This window comes from Camelus dromedarius, chromosome Y, assembly GCF_036321535.1.
Source record: "Camelus dromedarius isolate mCamDro1 chromosome Y, mCamDro1.pat, whole genome shotgun sequence".
Taxonomy (NCBI): domain Eukaryota; kingdom Metazoa; phylum Chordata; class Mammalia; order Artiodactyla; family Camelidae; genus Camelus; species Camelus dromedarius.
The window spans coordinates 14,548,651-14,570,705 of record NC_087473.1 but is presented as its reverse complement, the minus strand read 5'-3'; the positions used below and the strand labels follow the sequence as shown (position 1 = coordinate 14,570,705).

Here is a 22,055-nt window from a genome sequence, read left to right as displayed (position 1 = left end):
GCAATCAGTATATACCTTTAATAAGTCCTTAAGATTTTGCTGTTTACATAATAAATTTAAATTTTGAATAATACCGTCAGTTTTTCTTTTTTTAAATAGATTTGGGACATTGGTAGTGAGGAAATGATTCCATTGTAGTGTTATGGAAATATTAAAACCACTTAATATAAATATTTTATCTTTTATTTGCCCTTTCATTCATCTGTTCATCAACTCTTTCATTAATTTTCTGTTTTATGAAAGTCAGTACCTATATTTTTGGAAAGTACATGTTTGAGGAAAGAAGTTTTGCCTGTGATATGTATTTGAAAATATTACTTAATAAATTATTTTTTTACATTTTAGCAAAGTATGTGGATTCAAAACTTCGGGCAGGTAACAAAGAAGCTACAGATGAAGAACTAGAAGAGTTGCTAGATAAAATCATGATTTTATTTAGATTCATTTATGGTGGGTATTTGCTTTAATGTCTATTTAAAAGTTTAAAAATAAAGTATATAGGACAATCTAAAGAATTTATGGGCATATCCTGTTATAAATTGAATCCAAATAATTTCTTATTGTAGTAAAATACTGATAACTTAATATTTACTGTTTTGAAGTTTGACGTTCATTGGCATTAATTACATTCACATTATTGGGCAGCCATAATCATTATCTAATTACAGAACGTTTTCATCACCCCAAATATGAACTCCATACACATTACCCAGTCATTCCCTGTTCCCTTCTTGCCTTCAGCTTCTGACAACCAGTTATCTGGTTTTTCTCCCTATGGATTTGCCTATTCTGGGCATCTTATATATAGAGAGTGAGAAAATATGTGACCTTTTGTGTATGCCTTATTTTACTTAGCAAAATGTTTTCAAGGATCATCCATGTATCAGAACATAATTTCTTTTTATGACAACAGTATTATGTTTTGTGTATCTATTCATCTGTCAGTGGGGTACTTTGGTTGTTTTCTTCTTTTGCTTTTGTAAATAATGTTGCTATTTACATGATTTTCAAGTATTATTGGATGTAAATATCCTCTAGTTGACATATGGTATTAGTGATTTTTTTAAATGTTTAAACTGACATTTAGTTGTTTTTTTTTTTTTAAATAATGCAGGGAAAGATATTTTTGAAGCCTTCTACAAAAAAGATTTAGCAAAACGTCTCTTACTTGGTAAGAGTGCTTCAATTGATGCAGAAAAGTCTATGCTATTTAAACTTAAACAAGGTATGTGCCTGGCCCCGTATATTAGTTGGTTCAGTCATTTTGTAGTATCTGTTTTTTATGAATCTTGGTGAAGAACAGTGACTTCATGACTTGATTTTAATGTTATCCTCTCATTTTCTTATCAATTTATCTTATATATTCAGTTTACTTAGTTCTTGGAGACTTACTTATCTAATATGGTCGTCCAAAAATATGTGCACACGTCTTACAGTACTACCATCTTCATGTGTTCCTGTAGGCAAGTTATTTTAATTTTTGCATTTATAAATTTAGAATATTGGTTAAATTTAGTATTACTCCCTATGCATAAGGCAGGATCATTAGCAGGTATAAGTAACTCTCTGGCTATTATTATAGGTTACAACATAATAGTAATGCCAAAAATACAAAAATTTGCCTCTCTGATTAGTTCTATGAAGGAGAAGCCTCAAGGCTTATAAAAAGTCAATTAATCCTAGTCAGGAAATCAAGGAAGATTTCTCTAAGAAGCCATGATTGAAATGACATATGATGGTACATAGAAATTCTGGTGATGATAGCAGAAGTATATGCCAGGCAAGAAGGAATTTGAAAAGTTGAGAAGTCAGAGTACACGGGGAGGAAAAAGCAGTCGGTGCTAAAAGATGAGTGAAGGTAGTAGGAATCAGATTTTACTTGACCTTGGATACTTTTCTTGCAATACTCTTCTATTATCTAAAAGCAATAGTATAAGAGGATTTTAAACAAGATCAGAGGTACACATCATGGCTCTAGAATGGATTGTAGTTTGCATGCAGACTCCCTAGATGGTAAGAAAAATAGTGTTCATCATTCGTTCAGGAGAATGACAGTGATTCATTCAGATGCCTGGAAGGTACGATCTAGCATGCTCTGGGAATTGTGAAAGTGGACACGGAAGGAGAGAAATCGCCAAAGGGTCTGTCAGCTTTCATTATATAGATAGGATTTTACTGATGTGTTAACAGCTTAAAAATAACAAATCTGTATTTAAACTTACCATTTCTTATGCATCAGAAATCTGAGGATGGAATAAATGGATTTTCAGGTGAGGATCTCACAAAAGGCTGCAGTCAAGTGTCAGTGGTAACTAAAGTAATCGCAAGACTTGAGTGCTGGAGCATTTGCTTCCAGGATTGCTCACTTTGTTGTCGACAGGCTTTCGGATGGAGAGCTTCAGTTTCTCAATGGTTATTTTCCAGAGGGTAGTCTCAGTTCTTTGCCTCATGGATTTTTCCATAGAGAGAACTCATATTATCTGGGATAATTAGAGAGGATGAACAAGACAAATTCCCAGACTCTTATAATTACTATTCCATCATTTTTGTGTGTGTGTTCTGGATGATCAAAGCAAATCACCACTTCCTTACTTCACCCGAGGGTTGTGAATAATACAAAAGTGTGAACACCAGAAGTGGATTACAGGGGCTATCTTAAAAGCTATTTTTTGTAGATGTGGAACACTAAACCTTGCTTGAAGTAGAGGATACAAATGAAATTTTGAATGTTTTCAGTTTGACGTAGATTTGAGACATCCAAGTGAAGACAGAAATTGGTAGTTGAATGTAGTCATCAGAAGTGATAGACTTGGTGATGGAAATCTGCAAATTATCTACCTACAGTTATGATTGGAGCTGTGGGTCTGAATAAGAATACCTAGAATAAACAAATCAGATGTAAGTGCAAGAAGGCTAGAATATAGCCTTAAAACGTCCCTGTAATTAATGGCCAGATAAGTGAAGAGCCAGCCGAGAGACTGAGAATAGACAGAGAGAGGTTAGATAAGGTACACAAGAATGAATTTATAAGAACAGTGTCAATGCTTCAACCTTTTGATATATCTAGTCATACATATGTCACAATTTCTTAATTCAGGGGCATGGTTAACCATACTTTTTCAATAAATTCATGGGTACAGAGTCCTACTGAAGTTTTTGAGGTATGAGGAGGATGTGAGTAGGAAGAGGGTTACTAACATTGGCAAATTAAGAAAGCTGGTGATATGGAAGTGACATAAGAAGTTGCCTCAACTTCTGAGACGAGAAGATGAAACCTACAGAGCTGGTGTACTTTTACTCATATGGTTATAGCGAGGTTAAATACTCGACCTTAAATGAATTCTGATTCATAATAAGTCTTTTACAGCTTTTCTAAGATAAAACCAATATGTTAGATATCATGGAAGCAGGTGCAAATATTAATCCTAGAAATCTTGAATTTTTTAAGTTTTCAAGATTATCTTTACGTTTTTAAGAGAATATATTATACAAGAATATTGAAAGAATGTTAAGTATTTTTATATTAGAATATGAATCATCATGTCAAGATAAATAATGTGCAGTTCCAAAAAGTTTCAATTAAACCAATATTACATAGAAGATATTTCAGAGAAATGTATTGCTACATTTTTGAGGGAAAGTTTACACAGCAAAATTAATCACCCTGTTAAACTGTTCAGTTCAGTGGTATTTAGCACACTTATAATATTGTGAAACTATCACTGCTGTTTAGTTCATCACCATGAAAGGCGGGACCCTTTTCCCTTGAAGACGTCACTCCTGTTCCTCAGGCCCTGACAACCTCTACTTTTCTTTTTACTTTTATAGAATTACCTACTATAGATGTTATAGAAATGGAATCAGACAGTATGTGGCCTTTTGTATCTGAATTCTTTCACCATAATATTTTCAGTATTCATCCATGTATTTCATTCCTTTTTATGCCTATATATACTGCTACAAATGTACATATACATTTTATTTATCCATTTGTCTGTTTTTAAACATTTGGGTTGTTTCTAACGTTTGGCTTTTTAAGAATGCTGCTGTGAACGTTCAGGTAGAGTATTGTTTGCATACTTGGTTTTAATTCTTTAGTGTGTGTAAATGTGAGCATAACTCCTAAGGCATGTGTTTAGCTCTGTCAACAGCCACCAAACCTATTCATCACAGTGTAGCTTTTTAAATTCCCACCAGCAATGTATAAGAATGTCAGTTTCAGCACATCCTTGCCAATACCTTTTATATTATTTGTATTATATTATACTGGCATGTTATATTCTCTTTTAATGTTTGTTTATTCACTACTTATGGCTTGATTTGCATTTCCATAATGGCTAATCTTGCTGATAATATTTTCATGTGCCATTTGACATTTGTATATTTTCTTTGGGTAATTGTCTACTCATGATTTTACCTATTTTTAAATTGGGATGTTATTTTGTTGATGAGTTGTTTTAATTCTTTTTCACTGAAATTTAATTGTGTGAATATTTTATGCAGTTTCAAATATTCAGTAGAGTATTATTAACTAGTTGCCATGTTGTACATTACATCCCCATGACTTACTGTATAACTGGAAATTTATACCTTTTAAGTTGATTCACCCATTTTGCCCACCCCCAAATCTCACTTATGGCAAAGATCAGTCTGTTCTCCGTGTCTGTGAGCATATGATTATGTAAGTGAGGCCATTACAATATTTGTCTTTTATTTTCTGACTTAATTCACTAAGGATAATGCCCACAAGGTCTATTCATGTTGATGAAAATGGCTAGATTTCGTTCTTTTTTATGGCTGAATAGTATTCCGTTGTGGATACACACCAAGGATTCCTTATCCATTCATTGTCAGTTTTGCATCCATACCTTGACTGTTGTAAATAGTGCTGTAATAAATATGGAGATACGTATTTAATTTAATTAGTTACTTTTTTTCTTCAGTTAAACACCCAGAAGTGAAATCACTGTATCATATAGTAGTTCTACTTTTAATTTTTTGAGAAACCTCCCTGGTGTTTCTGAAGGTGGCTGCACTATTTTTCATTGCCACCAATAGTGCATTAGGTTTCCCTTTTCTTTGCATCCTCTCCAGTGCTTGTTGTTTCTAGTATTTATATAGCCATTCTAAAGGAGTGAGGTGGTATGTCATTGTGGTTTCGACTGCATTTGACTGATCATTAATGATGTTGAACATCTTTTCATGTACCTGTTGGCCTTCTGTATGTCTTCAGAAAAATGTTTATTCAGATTCTTTTCTCATTTTTCATGAGACTGCTTGTTTTTTGTCTGTTTGTTTGGTTTGGTTTGGGGTGGGGTTGTTTTTCCTATTTGAGTTGTACGAATTCTTTCTGTATTTTGGATATTACCCCTTATCAGGTATATGGTTTTAGGTATTTCCTCCCATTCATTAGGTTGATTGTTATTTTGTTGATGGTTTTTTTTTTTTCTCTCTCTCTCTCTCTTTTTTCTGTACAGAAGCTTACTGATTTGATGCAGTCTCACATGTGAATATTTTTCTTTTGTTGCCTCTGGTTTTGATGTGAAATTCAGAAAATCCTTCAAAGACTGATGTTGAAGAGCTTATAGCCTGTGTTTCTTCTAAGGAGTCTTGTAGTTTCAAGTGTTACATTCAAGTCGGACCACTCTGAATTAAGTTTTGTATGTGGTGTAAAGCAGTGATCCAGTTTTATCTGCATGTGGAAATCCAGTTTTCCCAAAACCATTTACTGAGGAGATTGTTCTTTTTTTACTGCACAGTTTTGGCTTCTTTGTTGGAAGTTAATTGACCAGACATACATGAGTTTACTTCTGGACTCTGTAATGTTTCATTGAGCTGTGTGTCTTTTTTTATGTTAATAACATACTGCTTAGATTACTGTAGCTCCATGGTATACTTTCAAGTCTCGGGGTGGGATTTCTCCAGGTTTGTGGTTCTTTCTGAAGACTGCTTTGGCTGTTTAGGATCTCTTGTGGATGCATACAAATTTTAGGATTGTTTGTTCTATTTCTGAGGAAAATGCCATTGGAATTTTTCCAAGGATTGTACTGACTCTTTAGATATTTGGGGTAGTATGGACATTTAAACGGTATTGATTCTTCCAGTTTATGAGATTGGATTCCCTTTTATTTGCTATGTCTTCTTCAGTTTCTTTCATCAGTGTCTTATAGTTGTAGGTGTCAGGCCTTTCATCAAATTGGTTAAATTTACTCCTAAGTGTTTATTCTTTTTGATGCAGTTGTAAATGGAATTTTTCTTAATTTCTCTTTCTGATGGTTTGTCAGTGATGTGTACACACACAGCATATTTCTATCTGTTGATTTTGTATCCTGTAACTTTTGTGAGTTCTGTTTTTTATTCCTAACAGTGTTTTTTGTGGAGCCTTGAGGCTTTTCTATATTTAATATCACATCACCTAGAAATAATGAGTTTTACTTCTTCCTTTCAATTGGATGCCTTTTATTTCTTTTCTTGTCTATTTACTGTATCTAGGACCTCCAATACTATGTTGAATAAAAGTGGCTAGAGTGGGTATCCTTGCACTGTTCCTGATCTTAGGGGAAAGTATTTCAGATTATTGTCATTGCTAGTAATGTTAACTCTCGGCTTTGTCATATGTAACCTTTATTATGTTGAGGTTTGCTCCCTCTGTAGTCACTTTGTTGGGAACTCTGAATCAAATATGGAAATTTAATTTTATCAGATTTTTTTTATTCATGTACTGAATGATCAGAGATTTTTAATTAACATATTTTTAATTAAAAAAAATTGTTTCCTAAGGTAACAATCCATTTAAAGATACTAAAAAATATTGGCTAAATTCCCCATGTGGTACAGTATATCCCTAACCTGCTTAACATCTGGTGGTTTATACCTCCCACTTCCCCCCACCCCGCTTTGCCTCCCCACTCCATTAGTAACCACTAGTTTGTTCTCTGTATCTGCAAGTTTGCTTCTTTCTTGTGATTTTTACCAGTTTGTTGTATATTTTAGATTCCACATAAAAGTAGTATCATACAGTATTTGTCTTTCTCTGTCTGACTTACTTCACTTAACATAATGCCCACCAAGTCCATCCATGTTGTTACAAATGGCTATTTCATTTTTTTTATGACTTCATGTATGTGTGTGTGTGTGTGTGTGTGTGTGTGTGTGTGTGTACTGCATCTTCTTTATCCAGTCATCTGTTACTGGACATTTAGGTTGCTTCTTTGTCTTGACTATTATAAATTGTGCTGCTATGAACATCAGGGGTGCATACGTTTTTTCAAATTATAATTTTCTCCAGATATATGCCAGATATAGGAATGGGGTTACTGGATCATATGGCAAGTCTATTTTTGTTTGTTTGTTTGTTTGTTTGTTTGTTTGTTTTTTGAGGAATCTCCGTGCTGTTCTCCATAATTGCTGCACCAGATTACAGTCCCACCAACAATGTAGAAGGGTTCTTCCCTTTTCTCCATACCCTGTCCAGCACTTATTATTTGTAAGATTTTTGATGATGGCCAGTCTGACCAGTATGAGGTGATACCTCGTTATAGTTCTGATTTGCATTTTTCTAAGAATTAGTGATATTGAGCATGTTTTCACGTGCCTGTTGGCCATCTGTATGTCTTCTTTGCAGAAATGTCTATCTTAGGTAATATCACATGCAAATATTTTCTCCCATCCTGTAGGGTTTTTTTTTTTTTTCTTTAATGGTTTCCTTTGCTGTGAGAAAAGTGTTTAATTAGGTTTCATTTATTTATTTTTACTTTTGTTTATTTTGCTGTAAGAGACATACGAAAAACAAACTGCTGCAACTTATGTCAAAGAGTGTTCTGCCTCCGTTTTCCGGGGCGGGGGGGGGGGTTATAGTCTAAACTTACGCTTAGGTATTTAATCCTTTTTGAGTTTATTTTTGTATATGGTGTTAGAGAATGTTCTAATTTCATTTTTTTTCACATGTAGCTGTCCATTTTTCCCATCACCACTAATTGAAGAGACTGTCTTTTCTCCACTGTATATTCTTGCCTTCTTTGTCATAGATTAATTGACCATAAATGTGTGTGTTTCTGGGCTCTTTTTCCTGTTTTATTAATGTGTGTTTCTATTTTTATTATTGATATATTTGTCTATTTCGGGGCTATTGTGTTTACTGTATCTTTGTAATATGTTGTAAAGTCATAGAACATGATTCCTCCAGCTTCTTTCTTCTATCTCAAGAGTGAGAAGTTCTCTTAGCTTTTGTTGTAAAACTGGTTTGGTCCTGAACTCTCTTAGTTCTTGCTTGTCTATAAAGCTTTTAACTTCTCCATCAAATCTAAACTAGGACGTTGCTGTGTAGATTATTCTTGGTTTTAGTTTTTTTCCTTTCATCACTGTATGTAATGTGACACTCCCTTCTTATCTGCATAGCTTCTACTGAAAACTGAGCTGATAGTCTTACGAGAATTCCCTTGTAAGTTATTGGTTGTTTCTCCCTTGCTGCTTCTCATTCTCTATTTACCTTTTTTGTCATTTTAATGATAATGTGTCTTACTGTGCTTTTCTTTGGGTTAATCTTGTATGGGGCTTTCTCTGCTTTCTGGACATGGGTGATTGTTTCGTTCCCAGGGTAGGGAAGTGTTCCACTATTATGTCTTCAAATATTTTCTCAGGCCCTTTCTCTCTTCTGCTTCTGGGACCCCTATAATTTGAATATTAGTGCACTTGATGTTGTCCTAGAGGTCTCTTAACTGTACTAATTAGTTTTTATTTTCTTTTTTCTGTTTGGCAGCAGTGACTTCAATCCGAAATGAGTTGGGTCAGAAGACTGTGGGCTCATAGTTCTTGTGTCTGGTGCCTACCTCCTGGTAGTAAAGGCTTGTCTAGAGTCTAGTACAGACTTCTTGGAAGGCCAAGCCTTTGCCTGCCCAGTGGGTCTTGGCCCTCTGCTGGGCAGGGCCATGTCTAGAGGCCCTGTGTCCCTGCCTAGTTAGTCATGGGGCCTAAAACTTCTTAGAACAAGTGCCCATAGGCTGTTGGAAGGGGCCAGGTCATGGTGCTAATGAGCTAGAGGGTGATCCCAAGATGGCAGCTGCCAGCAGCAGTGTTCCTTAGGTAGAATGTTTCAAAATATGGTGCTATCAATATTGACTTCCCAAGAGTGAGCTGTAGCCACTCCTCTGATTCTCTCTTAGAGACTGTCCAAGACTAGCAACTTGGTCTGGACTTGGCCTCTTTGAAATCGCTGCTTTTGCCCTGGGTCCCAGTTCATGTGAGATTTTCTGTACCCCCATTTAACAGTGGTGTGTCTATTTCCCCCAGTCCTGTGGAGCTGCTGAAATTAATCCCTTCTGCATTTTAAATGCTCTAGGGGTTCATCTTCCTGGTGTAGGACCCTGGGCTGGGGAACCTGACATGAGGTCAGAACTCTCACTCCTGTGGGAGATCCTCTGCATTATAATTACTTGTTAGTTTGTGGGGAATATGGGATTTGGCTGTGTTGTTAAATTCACCTCTTCTACCTGTCTCATTGGGTTCCTGTGTTGTCTTAATTTATGGGAGATCTTTTCTGGGAGTTTTCAGTTTTTACGTTGATAGTTGTGATTTTCGTGTGCTCCTGAGAGGAGGTGAGCTCAGAGTCTTTCTACTCTGCCTTTTCTACTCTTCACTTAATCATAGATTTTTAGACTTCATTTTCTTAATGTGAGAAGTCACCTTGATCTATGAATATTGAACCATCTTTGTATTTCTGAATAAATACCATTCAGTGGTGTCTGATCCTTTAAATGTGTTGTTGAATTTGGTTTGCTGATATTCTTTTGAGGATTTAAAATTCATATTCATCGAGAATATCAGCCTATAATTTTCCTTCCTGTTGTCACTGTCTGCTTTTGGTATCTCAGGCCTCCAAAATGCTGGCCTCCAAAAATGGATTTGGAAGTATGACCGCTCTTCCATTTTTTGGTGAAGTTTGGGAAGGATTGCTGTTCTTTGAATATTTGGTAGAATTCAGGTGAAGCTGGTTGGTTCCAGACATTTATTTTCTGAGAATTTCAATAATACTGATTTAACCTATAGTATTAGTCTCTTGATATTTTCTATTTCTTCATGATTCAGTCTTGGTAGATTATAAATTTTTAGGAATTTATCCATTTCTTTTAACTTGTCCAGTGTTCTATCATACATTTTCATAGTAATCTGTTATAATTGTTTCTATGGAACCAGCTCTTTCATTTGTCCTTTTTGGTTTCTAAGTTATATTTATTTCCTCCATTTCTTTTTTAAGTGAGTATAGCAAAAATTTGTTAGTTTTACTGATTTTAAAAGAAACTGATCTTGGTTTCATTGATCTTTCTTTTGTCTTTTTAGTCTCTTTTTTCTTATTTTTCTAGTTTCTTGAGGTGTCAACTTAGGTTGTTTTTCTGAGATTTTTCTTGTTTCTTGAGGTGTAGTTGCTTATCTCTGTCAGCATCCCTCTCAGAACTGCTTTTGCTTCAGCCCGTAGTTTTAATATGTTATGTTTCCATTTTCATTTGTCTCAAGGTTGTTTTGATTTTGCTTTTGATATCTTTGTTAATGCATTGTTGCTTATTAGCGCTGGGTTTATTCTCCACATGTTTATAAATTTTTGTTTTTTCTTCTTGTAATTGTTTTCTGTTTTCATACCATTATGCTCAGAAAAGAATCTTGATGAGACTTTAATTTTATGGAATTTGCTCTGACTTGTTTTGTGGCCTAACAGGATCTCTCCTGTAAAATGTTTTTCGTGCTCTTGAGAGGAATTTGTATTCTCTTGCCTATGGACAGTGTCTGTGTATATCTGTTACATCCATCTGGTTTAATGTGTCATTTAAGGCCGCTGTTTCCTTTTGATTTTCTGGTTGAATGATCTGTCCATTCATGTAAGTGAGGTATTCTCATTTTTTTTGTGTGTCACTGTTAATTTATTTCTTCTATTCTTTTTTTTTTTTCTTTTGGTGGGGGCAGGTAATTAGGTTTATTTATCTATTAATCCATATGGAGGTACTGGGGATTAAACCTAGGACCTCATGCATGCCAGGCAAGTGCTGTACCACTCTATACCCTCCTCCCTATTTCTTCTATTCTTGTAACACTTGCTTTTTGTATTTAGATACTCCTATGTTTGGTGAATGAAATGTTTCCAGATGTTATATACTCTTGTTGAACTGACCCATTTGCCAGTGTGCAATGCATTTTTTGTCTTTTGTGGCAGTCTTTGTTTCAAAATCTGTTTGTCTGATATGAATATATTTATCTCAGATTTCTTTTGGTTTTCATTTGCATGGATTAGCTTGTTCCATCCCTTCACTCAATTTGTGTGTGTCCTTATATTATAGGTGAGTTTCTTGTAGGCAGCATGTAAGTGGATCTTGTTTTCCTTCTGTGTATTTTGACTGTTAATTATGTCCTCTTGCATGTAAGATATTATTGGTATGTATGTATTTACTGCCATTTTGTTCATTGTTTTCTATTTTATTTTTCCTCTTTTTAAATTTTTCTCCTGCTCTCTTCCTTTGTGATTTGAAGACTTTCTTTAGTAGTATGCTTAGATTACTTTTTCTTTTTATTGAAGTGTAGTTGATTTGCCATATTATGTTAGTTTCAGATTTAAAACATAGTGATTCAATATTTTTATAGGTATACTCCATTAAAAGTAATTATAAAATATTGGTTATAGTCCCTGTGTTGTACATGTTACATCCTTGTATGTCATTTATTTTATACCTAGTAGTTTCTAACTCTTAGTCTCTTACCCTTGTCTTGCCCCTCCACATTCCACTCCCCACTGGTAACCACTAGTTTGTTCTGTGTGTGAATCTGTTTCTGTTTTGTTTTATTCATTCATTTGTTTTATTTTTTTAGATTTTTATTTTAAGTGATATCATACAGTGTTTGTTTTTCTCTTCTGGCTTATTTCACTAAGCATAATACCCTCCAAGAACATCTGTGTTGTTGCAAATAGCAAAATTTTGTTCTTTTTTATGGCTGAGTAGTTTTCCATTGTGTATAATTACCACATCTTCTTTATCCATTCATCTTCGATTGCTCCCATGTCTTGGCTGTTCTAACTAATGCTTCAAAGAACATTGGGGTGCATGTATCTCTTTGAAGTAGTGTTTTTGTTTTTTGTCATACATATACCCAGAAGTGAAATTGCTAGATCAGATGGTATTTTTAGTTTTTTCAGGAGTCTCCATATTGTTTTCAATAGTGGCTTTACCAATTTACTGTCCCAACAACAGTGTACTAAAGTTCCCTGTTTCTCCACATTTTTCTTGCCAGTAGTTGTTACTTTTTATTTTTTTGATGATAGCCATTCTGACAGGGATAATTTTGATTTTGATTTGCATTTCCATTGCTGATGATTAGCAATGTTGAGCATCTTTTCATGTGCCTGTTAGCCATCTGTATCTCCTCTTTGGAGAAATGTTTATTTAGGTCTTCTTATTTTTTGATGGGTTTTTTTTTTTTTTGATACTGAGTTGAATGAGCTGTTTGTATATTTTGGAAATTAACCTCTTGTCAGATTGTTTCCAAATATCTTCTCTGATTCTGTAGATTGTCTTTTTGTTTTATTATAGTTTACTTTGTTATGCAAAAGCTTTCAATTTAATTAGCCCTATCCCCTTTTTTGTTTTTATTTATTTGTCTCAGGAGACTTATCCAAGAAAATATTGCTATGGCTTATATTAGAGAATGTTTTGCACATGTCTTCTTATAGCAGTGCTATGGCATCATGCACTAATACTAGGTCTTTAGACCATTTGGGGTTTATTTTTGTATGTGGTGTGAGGGAGTTCTCTAATATTGTTGATTCACATGAGGCTGTCCAGCTTTTCAGCACCATTTGCTGAAGAGACTGTTTCTTCACCATTGAATATTCCTGCTTCCTTTGTCATAGATTAACTGACCATAAGTGCATAGGTTTCTTTCCAAACTATCTGCTGTTCCATTGATCTACTGCTTCTGTGCCAGTACCATACTGGTTTGAATACTGTAACTTTGTATTATAGTGTTAAGTAAGGAAGCTCAATATCTTTAGCCTTGTCCTTTCTCAAGATTTCTTTGGCTCTTTGGGTGCTTTTGTGATTCCTAATAAATTTTAGGATTAATTTATTCTAGTTTTGTGAAAAACTTCATAGGTATTTTGATAGGGACAGCATTTACTCTGAAGACTGCTTTGGATAGTATGGCAATTTTGACAATATTAAATCCTCCAATTCAAGAGCATGAAGCAGCTTCCCATTTCATTGTATCATATTCAGTTTCCTTCATCATCATGTTACAGTTTTGAGAGTATAAAATCTTTCACTTTCTTGGTTAAGTTTATTCCCAGGAATTCTATTATTTTTGGTTGATTTTAAATGGAATTGTTTCCTTGCTTTCTCTTTCTGGGAGTTTATTATTAGTGTGTAGAAAAACTAGATTTCTGTATATTTATCTTGTATTCTGCAACTTTACTAAATTTACTTATGAGTTCTAATAGTGTTTGTTTGGAGACTTCAGAGTTTTCAATTTAAAATATCATGTCATGCACAAATGATGACAGTTTTAAATTTTGTCTTCCAGTTTGGACACCTTTTATTTCTTTTCCTTTTCTGAGTGCTGTGGCTAGGACTTCCAGTATTATGCTAAACAGATGTGGGCAAAAGTGCATCTATGCTCAGATAATTTTTTCATGATCTTTTGTGATACTTGTGCATAGCAACCAATATTTGTCATCATATATTTTAAGTTGGTAGCAATTAAGTTTGAAGTTTTTCAAAGTCTCTACATTTTAACCCTCTCCCCACATGTTATTTTTTTTTAGTTGAAATGCAGTCAGTTACAATGTGTCTATATCTGGTGCATGGCACAGTGTCCCAGTCATGCATATAAATGCATATATTCGTTTTCATAGTTTTTCCATTACAGGTTATTACAAGATACTGAACATAGTTCCCTGTGCTATACAAAAGAAAGTTTTTAAATTCTATTTTTATTTGTAGTGGCTAACATTTGTAAATCTCAAACTCACAAATTTATCCCTTCCCACACCCTTTCGTCAGTAACCATAAGATTGTTTACTATGTCTGCAAACCTATTTCTGTTTTGTAGATGAGTTCATAGTGTCCTTTTTTTTTTTTACATTCCACATGTGAGTGATACCTACGTCATTTTTCTTTCTCTTTCTGACTTACTTCACTTAGAATGATGATCTATAGGTCCATCCATGTTGCTGCACATGGCATTATTTTATTCTTTTTTATTGCTGAGTAGTATTCCATTGTGTATATATACACCACAACTTCTTTATCCAGTCACCTGTCATGGACATTTGGGTTGTTTCCATGTCTTGGCTATTGTAAATAGCGCTGCTATGAATATTGGGGTGTAGGTGTCTTTAAATTAGAGTTCCCTCGAGATGTATACCCAGGAGTGGGATTGCTGAATCGTATGGTAACTCTATTTTTAGTTTTTTGAGGAATCTCCATACTGTTTTCTACAGTGGCTGCACCAAACTACATTCCCACCAGCAGTGTAGGAGGGTTCCCTTTTCTCCACACCCTCTCTAGCATTTATCATTTGCAGACTTTTGAATGATGGCCATTCTGACTGGTATGAGGTGACACCTCACTGTAGTTTTAATCTGTATTTCTCTGATAATTAGTGATATTGAGCATTTTTTTCATATGCCTGCTGGCCATTTATATGACTTCACTGGAGAATTGCTTGTTTAGGTCTTCTGCCCATTTTTGTATTGGGCTGGGATTCTTTTGTTGATGTTGTTGTTATTAAGTTGTATGAGCTGTTTATATATTCTGGAAATTGTCAGTCACGTCATTTGCAAATATTTTCTCCCATTCTGTACGTTGTCGTTTTGTTTTGCTTGTGGTTTTATTTGCTGCTCAAAAAATTATGATTTTCATTAGATTCCATTTGTTTATTTTTGTTCTTATTTCCATTGCCTGGGTGGACTTCCCTAGGGGAATGTTACTAAGATTTATGTTAGAGAATGTTTTTGCCTATGTTTTTTTCTAGGAGATTGATCTTGTCTTGTCTTATATTTAAGTCTTTAAGCCATTTTTAGTTTATTTTTGTATGGAGGGAGGGAGTGCTATAACTTCATTGATTTACACACTGCTGTCCAGTTTTCCTAACACGACTTGCTGAATAGACTGTCTTTTCTCTACTGTATGTTCTTGCCTCCTTTGCTGAAGATTAATTGACCATCAATCTGTGGATTTATTTCTGGGCTCTCTATTCTGGTCCATTGATCCACATGTCTGTTTTTATGCCAGTACAACACTGTTTTGATTTACTGTAGCTCTGTAGTATTATCTGAAGTCTGGGAGTGTTAATCCTCCACCTTTGTTCTTTTTCTTCAATATTGCTTTATTCTGGGTGTTTTGTGATTCCATGTAAATTCTAGGATTGTTTTTTTCTAGTTCTGGAAAAGGTGTCCTGGGTAATTTAATAGGGATCACATAAATCTGTAAATTACCTGGGACAGTATGACCATTTTAATGCTATTGATACTTCGCATCCAAGAGCATGGGGTATCCTTCCATTTATTTAACTCGTCTTTAATTTCCTTAATCAGTGTTTTGTAATTCTCCATGTATAAGTTTTTCATCTCCTTTGTCAGATTTATTCCTAAGTATTTTATTATTTGGGAGGCAGTTTTAAAAAGGATTGTTTCTATACTTTCTTTTCCTGCTATTTCATTGTTTAGTGTAAGGATATGCAACTGACTTTTTTGTATAATAATGTATCCTGATACTTTGCCAAATTCTTTCATTCACTCTGGTAGATTCTTTGTGGACCTTTTAGGGTTTTCTACGTGTAGTATCATGTCATCTGCGTACAGTAACAGTATTACCTCTTCTTTTCCAACTTGGATCCCTCTTATTTCTCTCTCTTGCCTGATTGCTGTGTCTAGGACTTCCAAGACTGTTGAATAGAAGTGATGAGAGTTGGCAACCTTGCCTTTTCCCAGATTTTAGTGGGAAGATTTTCAGTTTTTCACCATTGAATATTTTGCTGGCTATAGGTTTGTCATAAATAGCTTTTATTATGTGAGATATGCTCCCTCTATACCCACTTTGGTAAGGGTTTTTATCATAAACCGGTGTTGAATTTTATCAGATGCTTTTTCTGCATCTTTTGAGATGATCATGTGGTTTTTGTCCTCTGTCTTGTTGATGTGATGTATCACACTGATTGATTTGCATTTGTTGAACCACCCTGTGTCTCTGGGTTGAATCCAATTTGATGATGCTATATGATCTTTTTTTATGTGCTGTTGCATTCTGTTTGCTGATATTTTGTTGAGGATTTCTGCTTCTGTATTCATCAGTGATATTGGCCTGCAATGGTCTTTTTGGTAGTGTCTTTGCCTGGTTGTGGTATCAGGGTGACGGTGGCCTCACAGAATGAGTTTGGGAGTGCTCCCTCCTTTTCAGTGTTTTGGAAGAGTTTGAGAAGAAATGGTGTGAGTTCTTTGTATGTTTGGTGTATTCTTCCCCAGTGAAGCCATCTGGTCCTGCAGCACTTTTGTCTGCAGGGAGACTTTTTATTCCTGATTCTGTTTCATTTCAGGTTATCTGTTTACGTGGTCTGTTTCTTCTTGATTCCGTCTTGGTGGACTCTCTGTTTCCAGAAGCTTGTCCATTTCTCCTGGGTTGCCCAGTTTGCTTCCGAATAGTTGTTCCTATATTCTCTTGTAATTAATTTTTATTTCTGTGGTACTGGTTGTAATTTCTCCATTTTCCTTTCTTTGTCCCTTTGTTTATTTATGTTCTCTTTCTTTTCTTCTTGGTGAGCCTGGCCAGAGGTTTGTCAATTTTTATTTACTCTTTCAAAAAACTAACTCTTGGTTTGACTGATTTTTCTATTTGTTTATTTCTATTTTAATTATTTCCTCCCTGACCTTTATTCTTTTTTTCCTTCTGCTGACTTCTGATTTTGTTTGCTCTTCTTTTTCTAATTCTTTTAGGTGATAGGTTAGGTTGTTCATTTGAGATTGTTCTTGTTTTTTGAGAAAGGCTTGTATTGCTATGAATTTTCCTCATAGGACTGCCTTTGCTGCATCCCATAGGTTTTGTGTGGTTGTGTTTTCTTTGTCGTTTGCCTCAACATATATTTTTTTTAATTTCTTCTTTGATTTCATCATTGACCCATTGGTTTTTTTTTTTATGGCATGTTGTTTAATCTCCATGCTGTCACTTTTTCTCCTTTGTTTTTGTGTAGTTGATTTCTAGTTTCCTGGCATTGTGGTCAGAAAAGATGCTTGAAATAATTTCTATCCTTTAAATTTGTTGAGGCTTCTTTTGTGATCTATCCTAGAGAATGTTCAATGTGCACTTGAAAAGAATGTACATTCTGTTTTTTGAAGATATAATGTTGTAAAGACAGCAACATTCCAACTGTTCTGTCGTGTCTTTTAGTTTCTCCATTACCTTGCTGATTTTCTGACTGGTAGATCTGTTCAGTGACACTAATGAGCTGTTAAGGTCTCTTAGTATGATTGCGTTCACATCAATTTCTCCATTTGTATCTGTTAGTATATGCTTTATGTATTTAGGTGCTCCTAGGTGCATATATGTTAATAAGTATAATATCCTCACCTTGTATTGCTCCTTTAATCATTATATAGTGTCCTTCTTTACTTTCTTTATAGCCTTTGTTTTAAAGTGTATTTATTTGTGAAATCAGTATTGCTACTCCTGCTTTCTTGTTGTTTGTATAAAGTATCTTTTTACTTTCTCTCACTTTCAGTCTATGTGTGTCCTTCTTTCTAAAGTGAGTCTCCCGTAGGCTGCATACTGTAGGTTTTTGTTTCATTACCCAGTCTGCCACTGTATGTCTTTTGATCACAGCATTTGGTCCATTGACTTTTACGGTCATTATGGATAGATGTATGTTTAATTTAATGCCATTTTGAACTTATTTTTCTAGTTGACTTGGTATTTCCTTTTTGTTCCTTTCTTCTTCTTTGTCTCTTTGTGGTCTGATAATTATATTTTGTGTTATCTTGGTTTCTTTTTGGTTTTTGTAGTCTATTGTATGCTTTTGACTTGTGGTTACCCTGTTTTTCAAGTATTTTAACCCATTACTATGTCTGTTTGCTATAAACTGATAGTCAAATACGCTCAAACACATCCTGTCTTCTACAAGACGGCTCCTACAGTAGGTAAGGGTGTGGGATATGAATAAGGTAAAAAATCACAAAGATTTACTATCTTTAATTTGCCTTTGTCCTGGTTTTAAGTGTTCACTTGGTTGTCGAGAATGTTTCACTGTATTCCAGAATTCTGTTAAGGTAGATTCTGATAGTTTTTGCAAGGTTTCTCAGGGTTTATTTCACTAAAATGGACTCCAAGTATGCCCTGCTCTGTGGTTTCCTCTGATGTAACCTGTAACTGGTTATTTTAAAGTATTTTGAAGACTGTGGAATGGCTTTCACTAGTAAACTTCAAGGAATGTTTAAAGACATGGAACTTTCCAAAGATATCATGATTCAGTTAAAACAGGTATTTCTAATATAAGAGATTTTTGGTTTAAAATATGAGTAGAACCATAAATGCATTGATTTTCCAGGAATAGTATTCATCGCAAGAAGATTTGTAGTTAGAGACATATTAAGTAATATTTAAATTATAACTCCTCCTTTATGTTTTGAAAAGAAATGCAGTGACACATACTATTCCAAATTTAAAGAACTCTTGACATGTATTTTGAACAACCATTTTCAATTTAATTTCCTGACATTCAGAGCCTTTCCATTGCTTTCCTACAATATTTATTGTTGTTAAAAAAAATTTTTTTTTGTGAGTGTAGCTGTTCATAAGTTGCCTCAGATCCTTTATGAGGTAAGATGGATTTTACAAAATACAGTAGAAAATTGGTTTTGAGTTTAATTAGTTAAGGCACCTTATGCCTCCTGTTTTTGGTTCTTTTTTTTAGCATTTTATTGGGGTAAAAATGTCTCTATCATTTTTCAAGGCAGGTAATATTTGCAGTGAGCAGTTTATCATTCTAATTAGTTACTTCTAGAAATTTTTATTACAGGGTTATATCCATGTAGTTATAAAATTATTATATTTCAGTGTGCACTTGTCTTTTTGTAGTACATGCAGAACCAGAATGTACCAGGAAACATTGAATTAACTGTGAACATTCTGACAACAAGTTTTTGGCCAACATATGTCCCTAAGGAGATACAGTTACCTCCAGAGGTAAGAAAGTCATTGTTTAAAACTGTAGCGTGTGACACAGCACTTTGGTTTTAATATGATATTTTAATCTTTAATAACTCTTTATGCTATGCTTTATGTTCATTTAAATATCATCCTAATGCTTACCATTTTGAAATGTAGTAATCCAAGTTTTAGAAAGGAAAACAGCAAGACTAAATGATTCCTTATTTGAATAATTCCAATGGTGTGAGTAGTCTGTTTTGATTATGTAGTCATAGATTTAGAGTTGACCTGCTTTGGTTTCCTTTTGCTTTTAGACTGTGAGTTTTATATTAGCTTATATTTTCATTGTTAGGTCTCAATATAAAGTGTATTATTCATATATAAGGTAAACACATGATAAAATTAACTAACACATCGTTCAATCTCTAGTCATCCTTGCTTGCTATGCATGGAATACCCTCTCCAAGTTCTACTCATTGTTAGAATGCTTCTTTGGCTTTAACTTTCTCTTATATGGTAAATCAAGCCTTCATCATCTATTGGTTGTCTTTTACAAATATCTCTTGGCAACTCATTAGCTATTACCTCCACTTCCATTCTCTGTGGATTTATTTAATTTTTATAATTATGTCATCATGTTAGTGAGATTTTAGGGGAACTTTATGTACATTATTGAATTTATCATATTAAACCGGAAGCTTTGACAGTGGTCAGTTTTATTGTCTCAGAACTCCGTATCCCTCTCCTAACCCTTTCTCTGCAGAACTGCCTTACATATCCTTGGAGAAAACCATGCTTGGTCATGACATTTATTTCTTAAAATACTACTTTAGGGTTGCAAGAGTAACTTTTGTTGATAGATTGTTTATCAGTAATACATTTCTGTCATTTCTTTACTTCAGATGGAAAGACTTAAGGAAAATTTCAGAAATTTCTACTTAAGCAAGCACAGAGGCTGGAAACTTCAATGGCAGTCAACTCTTGGACACTGTGTCCTTAGAGCTGAATTTAAGAAGGCAAGGAAGTAATTTTTAAGCTAGCATTTTACTTTTACTTTTAAATTATTTTACTCTGAAGAATGCTATTTTTGATATATGTAGAAAGCTCATTTTTTTCAACGTCTGGACTGTGTTTGGAAATATTGATTTCACTGACTGATGAATCATTTTTGTATAAGTCAACATTTAAAAGCATATTACTTGCATAGTTTTTTCCATTTGGATCCCTTCATTATCAGAGCTTGCTTTTGCTCTCTGATGTCTCAGAATCATTGTCAGTCATCATCAGAGTCTGGAACATTTATCACCCTGCTGCAACAAGGCTGGTGGAAGCATACACTGAGCTTACTTATCACTCTTTGAAGCTGAGTAATGCCATGTTTGCATGAAGTGTCTTATTGACACTCTCTCTCAATATAAAAAAATGCCAGCACAAAAGCTCTTTGGATTGTGTGGAATAGAGTAATATGTTAATTTTATGGTAGGTTGAAAAATGGGCCCTGAAGATAAGTCAACTTCCTAATCTCTGGAGCTTTAAATATTTCTTTGTTTGGAAAATAGTCTTTGTAGATGTGATGAAAGACTGAAATGAGGAGACCATCATGGATTCCATTTGTGGGCTCTAAATATCGTAACAACTTTCCTAATGAGAGAAAGGCCCAGGAAGTTCTTTCTCTCTCTCTCTCTCTCTTTCTCTCTCTCTCTCTCTCTCTCTCTCTCTCTCTCCCTTTCACATAGACACACACACTCACATTCACACACACAAGACAAACTGATATAAAGATGGAATCTAAGGTTAGAGTATACAGTCAAGCCTAGGGTGGTAGCAACCACTAGAAGTTGGAGGAGACATGAAGTGGATTCTCCCCTAGAACCCTCAGGGAGAATACAGTCCTGCCAACATTGATTTTTGCCCAGTGATACTGATCTGAATGTCTGGCCTCCAGAAGTGTAAGAGAATACACATATTTATGTTGTTTCAAGACACCAAATGTGTGGAGTGGTACTTGTTAACTCACAGTGAGTAAACAAGTTTATATCCAATCACAGTGTTTTTGTGACAGTGCTACTGCAGTGCATTTAACTGGAGGTTAAGCAGTATACATATGATCCTCTTTAAAAAAAAAAAAATCTTCTTATGTATTCACCCTGAACAGCCATAAAAATTAGGATAAGGAGATACCATTTTAAATTCTTCCCTATTTTGATTATTCCCTTATATTCCAAATTTTCTTCATTAAAAAAAGAAGCCTGAATGTTAGAGAATAGTGTTTTTTGTAATACAATTGAAATATGCTCATCCTAGACTGGTGTGTGTAAGAACTGTTTTCTTGTTCATTGGACATGTATATTTTTGCTTTTAAGTCTTGAGAATGCGTTATATTTTCAAAATAAATACTTTTTCCATTAAGAAATTCTAATTTATATAACGTGCATTTTCCTTGATCAGCATTTTGAGAGTCACAGCAAAATTGAATAGAAGGTGTAGAAATTTCCCATATATCTCGCTCTCCACACATGCATAGTCTCTCCCATTATAAACATCTCCCATTAGAGTGGGACGTGTATTACAGTTAATGAATGTCCATAGACAAATTATTTCATTCCAAAGTCCGCAGTCTATATTTGGGTTGACTCTTGGTGTTGTACATTTTGAGGGATTAGACAGAGTATAATAACATGAATCCAGTATTATAATATCATATAGGGTATTTTCACTGCCCTACAGATCATCTGTGTTCTGACATGTGTATTTTTACTTTTAAATTTTCTGAAAGCATTATATTTCCTGAAGTTACTTTTTGTCATTAATTTAAATAACATGCACTTTCTTTGTCCTAGCAAGTTATATACAAGGGACTCTGCTAGGGAAACATTTTTCTTT

The 22,055-nt window shown here is 34.4% G+C and overlaps 1 long non-coding RNA gene across 1 annotated transcript; it reads left to right on the top strand.

Moving 5' to 3' along the window:
* The first annotated feature begins 1,122 nt into the window (after positions 1-1,122).
* Positions 1,123-20,183, top strand: LOC135320412 (uncharacterized). The gene is made up of 3 exons (XR_010379574.1): positions 1,123-1,225; positions 19,101-19,208; positions 20,075-20,183. It is a non-coding gene; the product is annotated as an uncharacterized LOC135320412 (long non-coding RNA).
* Positions 20,184-22,055: the final 1,872 nt, after the last annotated feature.